Genomic DNA, 15,903 nt, shown 5'->3' with positions numbered 1-15,903 from the left:
TCCAAACAAAGCATTACTCACCCAGCCAACCTCTGCCTCTCTCAGAGAACATATCTTCCACTGGGGAGAGGCCTGGACTGGCCCGTCTCCCTGGAGTCCTTTCTGCCGCTGGAGAGAAGACAGGGTGTCTGGGATCACTCCGTCATGCTGTTGGGGATCTGGGCCGACTGCCCAGCATCCCTGGGGTATACAGGTGGAGACTGAAGTCCCATCCACCTTCACAGGACATCCATCCTCTGTTAGTTGAGGGCAGAGTCCAGCAGTACTCTGCCCTGTTGCCAGCCCTTCTGCTGGAAACCCCACACCATCTGCTCCGGCTAACTGTTGGGGAGGGACGACGAACACCTCCTCTCCCTTCTCCCCCTGTATCCTGACCTGCTGCTGGGAAGTGACCACCTCCTTCTCACCCTGAGCCTCCGGAACCGCCGCAGGTGTAGGGCAGAGATCTTGGACCCTTTGTCCAGTTGCCAGCGCTTCAGCTGGGGAAGTTCCTTGTGACTTCACAGATACTTCTGTTGGTGCTGGGCAGAGCATAGTGAAGTTTGGCCTTAATGACAGCTCCTCTTCTGCTGGAAGCTCACCAGGTTGTTCTTCCTCAGCAGAAAAGTCTATCAAATCCCCTGTCTCTGCAACTGGTGTCTGGGGATAAAGGTTCACCATCTCCTCTCCGTGGAACCCAGAAGATGCTATCAGTGCTGGGCAGAGCACAGTAAAATTTGGCCCTATTAACAGCTCTTCTTCTGCTGGAGGCTCACCAGGTTGTTCTTCCTCAGCAGAAAAGTCTATCAAATCACCTGTCTCTGCAACTGGTGTCTGGGGATAAAGGTTCACCATCTCCTCTCTGTGGAACCCAGAAGATGCTATCAGTGCTGGGCAGAGGTTAGCAGAGCTCTGCCCTGTTGTCAGCACTTCTGGATTGAGGACGGCAATCTTCAGATTTTCCACTGCCGATTCTCTGGCATTCTGCTGGACAGGCACATTCCTCCATCCAAGATCATCCATTGCAGAAACAGGTTCATCAAGGTCAGTCAGCACTTGCTGCATCCGCCATAAGACCTCCGCCTCCATAGCTGCGGGTGCAGGTTGGCAAAGCACACCGTTACTCTGCCACATTGTCAACTCTTCAGCCAGGATTTCATAGTTGTCAACTGGTATTTCATGATAGTCCCAGGCAAAGGGAGCACCACCCTGCTGCTGAGCAGAGTCTAACAGCTGTTTGTAGGCGATCTCCAACTCCCATTCCTGAACGGCCAGAAACTCCAAATCTTCCAGTGCCCAGTGCACTTCTGAGACATTCAGTCTCCGCTCTCTGTGCTCCATTATTTCCTCCAAACGCCACTCCCGATCACTTCCAAAGTCAGGGTCCCTGGACAGCCTCCAGTATAGCAATCCCAGGCCATCGTAGTCAAAGCCTTCCATGGGGCTGTCATCCCCTGTCCATGGGCACACTTGGGCTACATACCACTGGAGGGCTCTGTAACTCTCGTCCAACCACATTTCTGCCCGGATCAGCCTGCTTAACTCGGCTGTCCACTCCTGGTTCGGCTGTTCCCCCAAAAACAGCATTCGCACTTCATACTGCGACCAGTACCTCACATGGATGGAGGGGAGAACTTTTCCCTGGTGTCGCTGCTCACAGGCTAGCGCTTCCTTCCAGAGTTCACAGCAGATAGAATCAAACCATCCTAGCAGGACCTGCTCTGATACTGGCCCTCTGTGCTGTATCTCCTTTTCTCGCAACCTCCTTCTGAATTCCTCATCCATGGCGGCTGTTTTTTTCTCCTCTCCTGCTATCCTGCTACCTTGGATTCAGGTGATGGTTTGGATGTGTTCACGGCAAGGAAGCACGATCCCACCATTCCCTCCACGGCTCACAAGTAAGTCTTTCAGCGTGGCTCTCCTGCAGGCTGGTTTGGAGTGTCCCAGTAACTGGAGAGCAAATCCCACGGCTGCCAACCATTGTAACGAGCCCCTTGCTCGCTCGGTTCCACTCTCCCGACACTTCTCTGCAGCTATAGAATCAGATTGCAGATCGCAACATCTGATTGTTCGGTCATCCAATGTTCCGGGATTAGAACTACAGCTATGTGGCATTCTAACCCAGTTGTGATAGCTCAGAACAAACACCAGGCAGGCTGTATGTAAGTTCAAACAGGAATCTATTTTATTGCAAAATACAGGCTTTTATACACTAAAAGTGGAGGTGCAGACCTCCTGCTCATATTACTCTAACAATACAGCTGTAACCTAATTAACCTTATTAACATGAGCTAATTAACTAATCCCTTTAGACAGCCTAGATGACTCAGACATGACCGTTAGGTCAGACTGGCCGTCTTGTAGTTCAGAAAATCCAATCAACATTATCAAAATCAACATAGACTCTTCTTCACACAATAGCAGAGTTAATTAACACAAATAACAATGGGGATCTAATGACCCTTAGATCCCATAGTAGACTTATTTACAATACACATTTTAGCAGACAATACAGGTGTTGGAATTTACATCAGCATCTCCTAACAGTATCTGTCCTAGCATTATGAATCAGCCACTATTCCAATATGGCAAATCCAGGGTCCCCAGAATCTGTGTGTCCTGGGGGACCAGGACCCGAATCCACAGTAATACCACCTCAAGGGTCCCCAGGCATACAGCTCACAAAGAGCAACGTTCCCCCAAATGCAAGGGCCCCCGATCGATCGGCAAGAGGCTAGCATACAGTCCCCTCCAAAAGTCTCTTTCCCGGCTAGGTCTGTCACAAATGTTTTATTGTGTTATTGTTTTAATACATTTTAATACATTGGTATTATCTTCATCATTATTAATATCATTCCATATTTAAATATGTGCCATTTTTCTGTATCATATTATACTGAATCTATTGTCCAATCACACATCTCCAGTCTGTACTGTGTAGCACACATTTCTATGTGCTCCGTACCAGACATATATGATTTTTATCTATCTATTTTTTATTTAGAGTGCTTTGATGTGGACTGGTATGGAGTTAAGGAGAACTAATTATCCCTTGCATGATATGTCTCCCAACTAGCCACTCCTTATCATGTGCATATATGTTGGTCTACATGTTTACACAGACTGTGTTCCTTTTTTCAAGGCTCTGATGAAGAGGTTATCCTTGAAACGCGTCAGCCTATTCTTTAGCACTTGCCCTTGTATGGGCATGTCCCATTTGTAACCTTTTAAGTGCATATTTTGTAACCTAATTTTTACGAAATGTAATATATATATATATATATATATATATATATATATTTACACTTTATATACACTGCGCATGCGTGAAGCTCCGCCCCTGACCTTCTTTCTAGTATAATCCCCGCCCCTTCTCTTTCGGCGCAGTGGGAGAGCACATGGCGGAGACACAGCAGGCGCATGCAGAGAGCAGCAACAACGAAAGCCCAGAGCCAGAAATGTCCCGATCCTGGAGGAGATATACGGCCTCAAATATGTCCTTTGTAGAGATGGTGGAGATGGTGGACATCTTGAAGAGGGCAGACTATGATTGGAAACATGGACTGTACAGCAACCCTAATGTGAGAAAGGCCAAGATCATGACTAAAGTTGTGAAAAGTCTGCACAGGAATTTCGAGGTACGACGATCCAAGGAGCAATTGAGGAAACGCTGGTCAGATCTGAAATTGAGGGAGCATGATCGGTACAGAAGGATCAGGAAAGTGCTTCTAAAAAGTAAGTATTTGTCCTGTGTTCCCATTATTATTATTGTTTGCATGCTGCTCCATGTGCTTTTCTTTACTGTTGTACAGTTTAAAATGGCAACTTTCAGGTTCATGGGCACAGTAATCGTTTGTAGTAAACATTGTTTGTTCGCCCACTAATACATTGTTTTTGGCAGATGCAGGTTAACTACATTTGTTCATGCCTATTTGTATTAAAAGAAGTTTAGTACATTGTTCTCTAGATGGTTTTGTAACTAGAATGAAATGCAAACTTGATTCAGTGTAAGGAGAGGACACTCAGCAGCTGTTTACACATCTGGACGCAGGAGCACTAGTGTGGGACACCAGAACACACTTTTTAGGGTGTCCCATACAGGTGCTCCAGTGGATACTAGGGGTGTCTCCATGTGTGAAACTTTACCAAAAAAGGTAAGTATTCCAGCTTTAAGAAAGGAAAAAAATCATGTCCTCAGCTTGGAACTCTGCCAAAACAGACAATTGTACGACACTTCCAAGCAATGTTTCATATTCCTATTTCTTGCCTCAAATATCTGTGTGCTAAGTATACCTTTTTTGTATTCACATAGGGGATAAAAGACTCAGGACATCTGAGGACACCAGAAACCCCACACCTCCAGAAGAAGGGGAAGTCACCACACCACAACCTGGAGATGTGGATTCCAAGGTTCAGGAAGTGGGGGAAATAGTGACCACAACAGGTCAGTGTCTGAGACCACAGCTTCAGGTAATAGATGTATGCCTACATATTTATAATACATTGTGTGTTGTTTAATTTTAGGTGATGTGGATGTTGTGGACGAAGAAACTAATTTCACCAGTGCAAGTGCACAGATCCTCATCGAGGAGATAATGGTGTGCAATCAGGAATTAGAGAAGATCAAGGAAAACATCAATGATGTTGAAAAAAGACTCAACACCATCATTGATGTTTTAGGCAGAATCTAAAACACCCAAAAATTTTTACAGTTTGTCCTTATATTTGTTATTTTTCAAACAATTTTAAAGTAATGTGAAAGCCAAATTTTGAAGATGCACACAGTGTGTCAACATGTGCTATCTGCCATCACGGGATATCAATGTACGTTTTTTGTGGGTGCAACCCCTTCCTCGCAACTAAAGTAGATGAGAGGAAGGGGTTGCACCCCCGAAACACGTCCATTGATCCCCCATGATGGGAGCAAGCACATGTTGACATTAGGCATGGGATCAGGAGGGAAATCTCCATTTTGAGTCCCAATTTGTGTGCATCTTCAAAATTTAGCTTTGACATCACCCAATCTGATGAAGGCAAGATCAACACAGTTTTGACATACTAATGTCTGATATTGCCTTCACTTTATCAAAGTTGAACTTTATAAGTTCCTGGGTTGTGTATGTTATGGTTTTAAACATACCTATTTAACCAAGAAAGGCTATTTCTACTGTCAAACATAAAAATGATATACACCAGAGATGTTGGTTTGTTAAAAAACCCTTTTCTAACGCACATGTGAATGTGCACAGAGTAAAATGTTTTATACTCAACAATGTGTGGTTTCTTCTTTCAATGCTCAATACAAATTTTTAGAGTAAGTTGGTGTTTACAGTGACAATGGGGGTTATTTACTAAAGGCAAATCCACTTTGCACTACAAGTGCAGTTTCAGTGCACTTTCAAGTACACTTGCAGTGCACTTGTAGTGCAAAGTGGATTTTCCTTTAGTAAATAACCCCCACAGTGCTCTAAAATTTGCCCCAATCAGGCCTTTTTAGGGACTCAAAGCAATTAATTCATGGTGCTGAAAAGGATGATTATTTTTATCATTAATGCATTACATACATTAACAACAAAAACAATGTGTGTGTGTGTGTAGCAGACCCACAACATAATAGTTAGCTGAAGAAGAGATTGTCACCCCATGTATCAAATAAATTATGTTTGCACTATTGAAGTAAATGGCCAAAAAGAAAAGTCCATTGGAGAACCTAGGAGACAGCTAAAAGAAACACAAGTAAATAAAGTAAATCAAATGAAATATTAGTTCAGTTTATAATAACAATTTATTTTAAAAATGTTTCACACATTGGCTGGCAAATCAATGGCTCCCCTACCTGCAAAGTACTCCAGATAATTTTGTCTCACTTCGCGGGCGCTTGGGGGGGGGGGCAAGCCAGGACGGCCAGCTTCAAGTGCCGTCAAATTTCTATTTGGTAATCCGGCCTCAGTTGGGACTGAGGCCACATAGTTTGTCGCATTTTTGCAGAGAAAATTGTGTAGAATGCAGCAAGCAAGCACAATATAGTTCAGTTTATATTCCGCCATTTATTGGTGTCAAAAATAGGCGGAACTGGCTGGCCATTATTCCGAAAGCATTGTCCACCACTCTTCTGGCTCTGGCCAGCCAGTAGTTCAAAAAACCCTCTGGTCTGGGGTGAAGGTCCTCATGGGAAATGGCCTCATCAGATGTTCACCTAGCCCAAACGCTTCATCAGCGACGAAAACAAATGGAAGACCACCCACATTGTCTTCTGCAGGTGGCAGGTGGCAAGCCCAAGCCACCATTCTGGAGCCGTCTGTAGAACTCCATCTAGGCAATCACTCCACCATCCGACATCCGGCCACTCTTCTCCACTTCTACATACAAAAACTCGTATGTCACAGACACCACCGCCAACAACACAATTCTATTAAACCCCTTATAGTTATAATAGCATGACCCCGAGTTGGGAGTGGGATGATGTGGACATGTTTCCCATCTATTGCCCCTCTGCAGTTAGGAAAGTCCCGCCGCTGGGAAAACTGGGATGCCACAGTCTGCCATTCCTGTGGGTTTGAAGGAAACTGGAGTCAAACAAAAAAAAAATTAGTATTTTTGCACATAACATTGCAAGCAGATTAGACACAAACATTCTTGGCCAACATAAGTATAACATTTATTTTAAGGAGTATTTAAAGACAAAAGTATAAGGTCCACATATCAGATTCCTTACACCCTCTGATGGCCCATTGTAAAAATTTTAGGGGGGGATGTTTTGGACAGGTAACCCTCTCCACTTCATTGAGAGCTGAATGCATAAATAATGTGTATTTCTTTGGCCAGCCCCTCCTTACTTACACTGTTGGCAGCCCACTGGACAGGTAAGAAGTGTCATAATACAAAAATATGAATACACACTGTACAAATTGAAGCACAATTTTACATTCTGCAATTACCTATAAAGATAATAGGAGAACAAAACTTGAAACATGGTACTGTTTGAAAGTATTCAGGCAGGCCCTTGCACTACATGCTTTGGTGAATTTATCCATAAATATGACCACACAAGAGGTAGGTTTAGTGTGTATGGGTTTGGCAAAGTCAGCAGATATAGGACTGGTATCGGTTGACTTAGCGGTTGGGGGGGAGGGAGGGTTGCAAATGAGTTTGGGCCACAAAAAAAAGCCTCTTGTACTCTGCCTGAATTTAAGGACAAAAAATAACATTTAAACACATTTTAGGGGGTGTTTAAGGTAAGCATTACAATGAAGCTGACAAAATACATTGTTAAGTGACTAGGCTAGATGTGTATGGGCCCAGGATAGCATGCTGGGGAGGTTAGTGAAGGCAAATATGCATGAAGGACAAAAAAGGAACTTTAAAAAATTCCAGAATGCATGAGGACAAAGGGGACATTCACAGCATATTGCAATCATGGTAATTAGGGAATGATGAAATAAATACAATGCATTAGCAAACATTAAATACATAGAATGTGATGTTAAAGGAGAAAACTTACCTTAATATAGTCCTTCTGCAGGACCTGAATGATAGCAGAACAGGTCTCTGAAATAATGATCCCCAGAGCCTGGGGAGAGATGCCTGTCGAGAACTTGATGTCCTGCAGACTTCAGACTTCTCCCCATCGCCAAGTACCGCAAGGTGGCGACGAGCCTCTGCTCGGGAATGATGGCTTGCCGCATGCAAGTGTCCTGCTTCGTAATATAACGGGACAGCAAAGCCAACAGACGGTGAAAAACGGGGTTCGTCATCCAGAGCTAATTCCTGAAATTATCATTATTATTCTCCTGGATCTCCTGCAACAAAGGCATGTGAGAGAATTGGTCACGCTGGAACAACCAATTCTTTGTCCATGAACTCCTCCTCACCCTGTTCATGGACTGGACTTGGGTCAAAGTAAGAACCCCAACACCAAGCCCCTGCACAGCACAAACTCTACGATGAGTACGTACATGGCTAGAAAATGGTCGGCTGGTCAGAACAAACTAACAGAACGCACTGAAAATCAGAAAGGCCTGAGAAGAGCGAGCTGAAAATCAGAAATGAGCAGACAAGAAAGCAGTGTAAAACAGATACGAACTGACAACACGCATTGAAGAACAGATACAAACCCACAAGCACAAACTGAAGAGCAGTAATGAACTGAAAAGCACGAGGTTGAAAAGCGCGAATCGTCTCTCACCAAACTTCTACTAACACGAGATAAATATGAGATTAGCAGAAGGAACCCAAAGGGTGGCGCACTTGGTATTGAACTTCCGTTTTATAGTGCCGTCGTACGTGTTGTACGTGACCGCGTTCTTGGCGATCGGAATTTCCGACAATATTTGTGCGACCGTGTGTATGCAAGACAAGTTTGAGCCAACATCCGTCGGAAAAAAATTCAGGGTTTTGTTGTCAGAATGTCCGATCGTCTGTACGCGGCATAAGAATTACAATATTTCCAGAGCACACATACACTTGATGCTGCTCGTATCAGACTCCATGATGCACAACAAAGTATGCATATGACTCCTCAGAAGACAAACAGAACTACAACAGAATAGAACTTGAGTTGTACTGTACAAATTCTTTAATATAGCCTTATGGGCAAAACTTCTATTTTTCATGAGAAAAGTTCACAACTCCAAAATATGGTTATATTTTTATTGCTCAGTTAAAACCAAAGACAAATGTTGTTATGTACCATTAATATAAGGTTTATACAAAATAAGCATAAGTGAAAGGCGTAATGGTGGATCACAATAACTACAATTTAACAACCAACATATCTTGAAATACATTACAAACCTTTTCACTTCTCCCTCCAAACACTCTAAATGGGTGACTTATAGCTTCGCTAAATAAAGCCCTCAACATTCGTTGTGCTTCTTACAGCACATTATAATATACCCTGACCACCATGATGCCTTACATGTACACCAGATAATTCTGGAGACAATATCAATGCAAGGATTCACAATTAATATGTATGTTCAACATAAGTTTAAATAGTTGCATTAAGATTATGGTATTGTTTACTTGAACTTAAATATATTAATAAGTTATACACTATAGACTCTTAACTTACAGGAAGTTTTAACTTCCTTATACAATGGCTCCCTCTAGTGGTCAGATTACACAAATGTTTAAAATATTTTAACCAATTTATATTTGTTTAGATTTACATAGTCTAGAGAATATGTTTCATCCCTCTATGGCATGGCTTAATGCACCATCACATCAGCATATAGAATTTCATAACCTCCTACCTCACAACATATCTTAGAAAATGTTTAATCCAACTAATATGTTCCCCCTCCCCAAAATCAATTCATTATACCTAAATCCTGAACCATTCGAACAATACATTTAACTAGCTGCTCCACAGTGCTAGTACATACAAAACAAAAGAAGAAAAAGAAGGAAAAGAAAAGGATTGATCTTTCTTTTTTTTTCTTTAAAAAGGAAAGGAAAAAAAAGAGAAGAAAGAGATAAGTACAATAGGAATCCAAACGGACTTACTTAGACCTCAAACCCACACAAAGGGTGGATTTTTTTATCATTTGACCCAACCGGACATCTCAAATATGGTAGACTAGCTGGTCTAAACCTATCTCCGGCATACTTCACCCCCCTCTCCCACTCAATCCTTTTTTTTTTCCTCACCCCCCCTACAGCCCTACGCATACCCTCTAAATAAAGTACACTACTTTTCTAAAAATGTAGCACTTTAGGCACAACATCTTGGAAACTATTGGTTTAAAAACTTGATAGCTAACATCCAAGATGCCTACCCATAAACAACAAAACATTCCACTATCAATAAAACTTGTTTCAGTAAATGCAAGAGGACTCAACATTCCTGAAAAAAGAACCAAATTTCTTAATGATTTCCATAAACAAAAAGCAAACATCATTTGTATACAGGAAACTCATTTTAAATCTGACAAGGTTCCAAAACTGCAAGACAAAAAATTCCCAATAGCTTTTCACGCCACCAATCCAGTAGGGAAAACTAAAGGAGTTTCAATATTGATATCTAAGCAGTTATCAATCCATATACTTGACTCTGCTGGATCCTGGGGGGAGATACATATTCCTGAAAGGTAAGATGGGCTCTCACCCCATCACTATAGCTAACATTTATGCCCCTAACATAGGCGTGCGCACAGGGTGTGACAGGTGTGCCCAGGCACATCCTAATCACCCTGTGAAGCACAGATTCCCCCTACTGCCCTGGCTCACCACTCATTCCCTCTGCAGCACTTCTGGCTTCACTCCTCTCCTCTCCTGCCGGCTGTTGCTGCGGAGATGTTTTAGGATGAGTGAGGGAAGGGGCCGGTAAATATGTATTTATCAGCCCCTTCCCTTTCTGAATTAACATGGTGAGTGATGTGAGTAGTAGTGAGTAGTGTGTGTTTGAGCTTTGGGGTGCACATCCTAATACAATAGGCTGCGCACACCTATGGCTCCTAACACAAAACAGGTAGCTTTCTTTCGCAAGATAAAAAACCTACTAACGACTTTCGCCTCAGGCATTCTTATCTTAGGAGGGGATTTTAATATTCCTTTAAACCTCCTTATGGAGTCCTCGAATGGCACATAGAGCCATTGCTCTATAAGGTAATAGAGCACTGAAACAAATTAAGATTCAACTACAAGAACTAATGCTACAAGAGAACTCTAAACTCACAAACTAAAGATTTCACATATTTCTCTTCTGTCCATCAAAAATACCACAACCCGATCACTATGACACTGATTTTCCCAGAGAAGAATACTATAACTAAATAATGGAGACTCAACGCTACCATCCTGAAAGACCCTATAGATGTACAACACTTCAATGACACACTAAAAGACTACTTCACATAAAACAAAAACAATGAGACTTCACTCCTTACACAGTGGGAAGCACACAAATGTGTCATTAGGGGAAAATTTATAAACAAACTGGCCAAATTGAAGAAAGAACAACAATCCAAAAATAAGATCACTGATTGAACAAATTTACCAATTAGAAACAACACACAAACGAACTGTTGCACTCTCAACATTTGATGAACTAACAAATGCAAGAACACTATTATCAGAAGAACTGAACATGAAAACTAAAAGAAAATACATCCTTATAGGGCGTACACACGGTCGGACTTTGTTCGGACATTCCGACAACAAAATCCTAGGATTTTTTCCGACGGATGTTGGCTCAAACTAGTTTTGCCTACACACGGTCGCACAAAGTTGTCGGAATTTCCGATCGACAACAACGTGGTGACGTACACCACGTACGATGAGACTAGAAAAGGCCGGTTCAGAACCAAGCGCGGCACCCTTTGGGCTCCTTTTGCTAATCTTGTGTTAGTAAAAGTTTGGTGAGAGACGATTCGCGCTTTTTCAGACTCGTGGCTTTCAGATCGTTTTCTGACGTTCAGTTTGTGCTTGTGGGTTTGTATCTGCTCTTCAGTGCGTGCAGTCAGTTCGTATCGGAGTTTTCTGTGTGATCTTGCCTGCTCGTTGCTGTTTTTCAGGTCGCTCTTCACAGGCCTTGCTGTTCTTCAGTGCGTTCTGTTACTTCGTTCTGAGCAGCCGACCGTTTTCTAGCCATGTTTCGTATGCGTACTCCTCGTAGAGTTCGTGCTGTACGGGGGCTTGGTGTTGGGGTCCTGACCTTGACACAAGTCCAGTCCATGAACAGGGTGGGGAGGAGTTCATGGACCAAGAATTGGTTGCTTCAGCGTGACCAGTTCTGTCATATGCCTTTGCTCCGTGAGATCCGTGACAATAATCCTGATGATTTCAGGAACTTTCTCAGGATGACGGACCCCGTGTTTCACCGTTTGTTGGCTTCGCTGACCCCCTATATCAGCAGGCAGGATACCTGCATGAGGCAAGCCATCACTCCGGAGCAGAGGTTGGTCGCTACCTTGCGGTATTTGGCCACAGGGAGAAGTCTGCAGGACTTGAAGTTCTCGACAGGCATCTCCCCCCAGGCTCTGGGGATCATTATCCCAGAGACTTGTTCTGCCATCATCCAGGTCCTGCAGAAGGAGTATATGAAGGTAAGATTTGTATCCTTTTATATCACATTTTATTGTATTGAATGTTTGATAATATATTGTATTTCTTTCCTCATTCTCTAATTACCATGATTGTAATATGCTGTGAATGTCCCCTTTGTCCTCATGCATGCTGGATTTTTATGTCATTATTATTTTAGGTCCTTCATACATATTTGCCCTTCAATAACCTCCCCAGCATGGTGTCTCCTGCCCTATATTCACCTCATGTAGTCACTTAACAATGTATTTTATCAGCTCCATAGTAGTGCTTTACCCCAAACACCCCCTAAAATGTTTGGAAATGTTATTTTTGATTTAAATTCAGGCAGAGGGCCAGAGGCTTTTTTTGTGGTGTCCCCAAATTTTTTGTAACCCTCCCCCCCCCAACTGCTAAGTCAGCTGATCCCAATTCATTATCCTCAATCATCTATCTGCTGACTTTGCCAAACCCATACACACTATACCCATCTCTTTACTGGTCAGATTTATGGATGAATTCCCCAAAGCATGTAGTGCAAGGGCCTGCCTGTCTACTTTCCAATGGTACTGTTTAAAGTTCTTGTATCCTATTATTATCTTGATAGGTAATAGCAGAATGTTCAAATGTCCTCAAATGTGTACAGTGTGTATTTATATCTTTGTATTATGACACTTCTTACCTGTCCAGTGGTCTGCCAATAGTGTAACTAAGGAGGGGCTGTTCCAAGTAATACCCTGTATTTAGGCATTCATCTCTCAATGAAGTGAAGAGGGTTACCTGTCCAAGAGTTCCCCCCCCCCCATAATGTTAGAAATGGACCATGAGAGGGGGGGGAGGGGGAATATGATAGGTGTACCTTATACTTTGTTGTTGTAAAATTCCCCTTAGTAAATGCTATCTGGAGGTTGACCCATAATGTTTGTGTCTAATCTGCTTGCCATGTTTCTGTGAAAAAATAGTAATGTTTATTGTTTTTTCCTCAACAGTTTCCTTCCACGCCACAGGAATGGCAGACTGTGGCCTCCCACTTTGCCCAGCGGTGGGACTTTCCTAACTGCGGAGGGGCAATTGATGGGAAACACGTCCACAACCTCCCACCACCCAACTCGGGGTCGTACTATTATAATTACAAGGGGTTTAATAGTATAGTGATGTTGGCGGTGGTGTCGGCTAATTACGACTTCTTGTATGTGGACGTGGGGAAGAATGGCCGGATGTCCGATGGTGGAGTGATCGGCCAGACGGAGTTCTACAGGCGTCTCCAGAATGGCAGCTTGGACTTGCCACCTCCAGAGGACAATGTCGAAGGTCTCCCATTTGTGTTTATTGCTGATGAAGCGTTTGCGCTGGGGGACCACCTGATGCGGCCATTCCCGATGAGGACCCTCACCCCGGAACAGAGGGTTTTTAATTACCGGCTGGCCAGAGCCCGAAGAGTGGTGGAGAACACATTTGGAATCCTGGCCAGCCGGTTCCGACTATTTCTGACACCCATCCATATGGCGGAGTATAAACTGAACCATATTATACTGGCGTGCTGTGTTCTCCATAATTTTTTAAGAAAACATTCAGCCAACTATGCTGGCTCAGTTGGGCCTGAGGCCGGAATACCAAATACATCAACAATGACGGCGCTTGAAAGCGGCCGTCCTGGCTTGCCCTCCCTGAGTGCCCGTGATGTCCGGTTACGATACCTGGAGTTCTTTGCGGGTAGGGGGGCTATCAATATGCCAGACAATCTGTGACACCTTTTTCAAATAAAAAACAACCAAAAGCAATTCTTGGTGGACATTTACTGCTTGTGTTTGTTTGAGCTGACCCTGACAGAAATGTGTTGAGTGCAGAAAATGTCGTGATTGGGTAACCTTATAAAGAATAGTGTTGGCTGGTACTTCCTAAATGCAAAAACACATTTCACTACAAGTGCACTTGCAACTGCACTGAACTTGCACTTGTAGTGCAAAGTGTATTTGCCCTTAGGAAATAACCCCCATTTTTGCATAAAACAGCAATTACATCACCCTAAAAGTGTTGTAGTGTTGAGACAATAATCCACACATTCTTGAGTAAGGCACTTTTTTATACCTGCACAATCACATGTGCATTTACCAAAGGTTTTTAAAACAAAACAACATGTTTGTTGTATAACAATTTTTGGGGGGGCATTATCAAAAATCGAAATATCCATTTCAGATAAAACAGGCCTGTGTAAAACCAACAAGAAAGCCAAAAAACTTGAACTTACAAAGTTCACATTAGGTAAAACCTGAAGGCTATATCAGACATCAGTATTTAGGAACTGGGTTTGATATAGCGTTCAGATGGGGGGAAATCACCCCTGGAAAAGCCAAATTTGGAAGATGCACACCAATTTACGAATGTCAACATGTGCTATCTGCCATCAGGGGGGATCAAGGGACGTGTTTTGGGGGAGCAAGCCCTTCCTCAATGCGACTTTATAATTGAGGAAGGGGTTGCACCCCCAAAACGCGTCCATTGATCTCCCGTGATGGCAGATAGCACATGTTGGCACACTGTGTGCATCCTCCAAATTTGGCTTTTCTAAACATTGTAAAAATTTTTGTAAGATAAAACAGGTGATTTTGTGGGGTTTAAATTCGCCCCAAAACATCAATGATGTTATTATTTTTTTTAATAACATCAGTGATTTGTTGCTGTATGTTTAGCAATTGGAGATTACACCCCATGATCTCCCCGATCAGTATCTGGGCACTTTCAGATGTAAAGCGTTCTGGATCACGATCACCTAAAAAGAGATAAAGAACAAAAAAAACAGGTCTCAAAAATCTGCCAACATCCATCTCTTTTACCTGAGCCTGTGGTCGCAGACACTCACCTGTTGTGGTGCCAATCTCCACCACATCTTCTTCTTCCTCCTGCTCTTCTTCTTGTGTTGGTATTTCCCCTTCTTCCAGAGGGGGGGGGGCTCTGGTCTCCTGGGATGAGGAGTGTCCTCCGAGTCTTTTCTCCCCTATGTAAAACAAAAATGGTATACTTAGCACACAGATATTTGATGGCAGAACTAGAAATAGGAAACATTGCTTGGAAGTGGGGTACAATTGTCTATTTTAGCAGATGTATATTTTTTATTGCCCTTTGTCAAGCTGCAATACTTTACCTGTTTGGTACAAGCTTCACAGATGTAGCCCCCCCTATAGTATACACTGCAGCATCTGTGTGGCCCCCCTAATAAAAATGGTGTTCTGGGGTCCCACACTAGTGCTCCAGTGTCCAGATGTGAAAACAGCTGCTCAGTGTCCTCTCCTTACACAGAATCTAGTTTGCATTTCATTCTAGTAACAAACCCATCTACACAAACAAATATTTGGCATCCAAGTAGGCCCAAAAAAAATGTGGGAAAATGCATATGGCCTAAACAATGGTGTTCTAGAGGCCGAAAGAAAAATGTTTGATACGAACGAATAATGGGCCCATGAACATTAAAGTTGACCTTTTTAAACGTTACAATTACTAAAAGCATATGGAGCAGAACGAACGGAATAAAGACAGAAAGAATAGGAACACAGCACAACTACTTACTTTTTTGCAGCACTCTCCGGATCTTTCGGTACTGCTCTGGCTCTCTCAACTTCAGGTCCGACCACCGCTTCCTGAGCTGATCTTTAGACCTTCGTACCCCGAAATTCCGCTCTAGACTCCTGACCACTTTCGCCATGATCTTGGCCTTTCGGATGTTCGGGTTGGGGTAAGGCCCATATTTTCCGTCATAGTCGGACTTCCTCATGATGTCGACCATCTCCAACATCTCCCCAAACGACATATTTGTGGCCTTAAAACGTCTCCTTCTGGATCGGGACGTGCCTGGATCCGCCCTTTCCTCCTCCTCCTCCTCGTTGCTACAATTAGCCCGCACCT

The sequence above is a fragment of the Aquarana catesbeiana genome, linkage group LG08, assembly GCF_042186555.1.
Source record: "Aquarana catesbeiana isolate 2022-GZ linkage group LG08, ASM4218655v1, whole genome shotgun sequence".
Lineage (NCBI taxonomy): Eukaryota > Metazoa > Chordata > Amphibia > Anura > Ranidae > Aquarana > Aquarana catesbeiana.
This window is presented reverse-complemented; position numbering follows the sequence as displayed.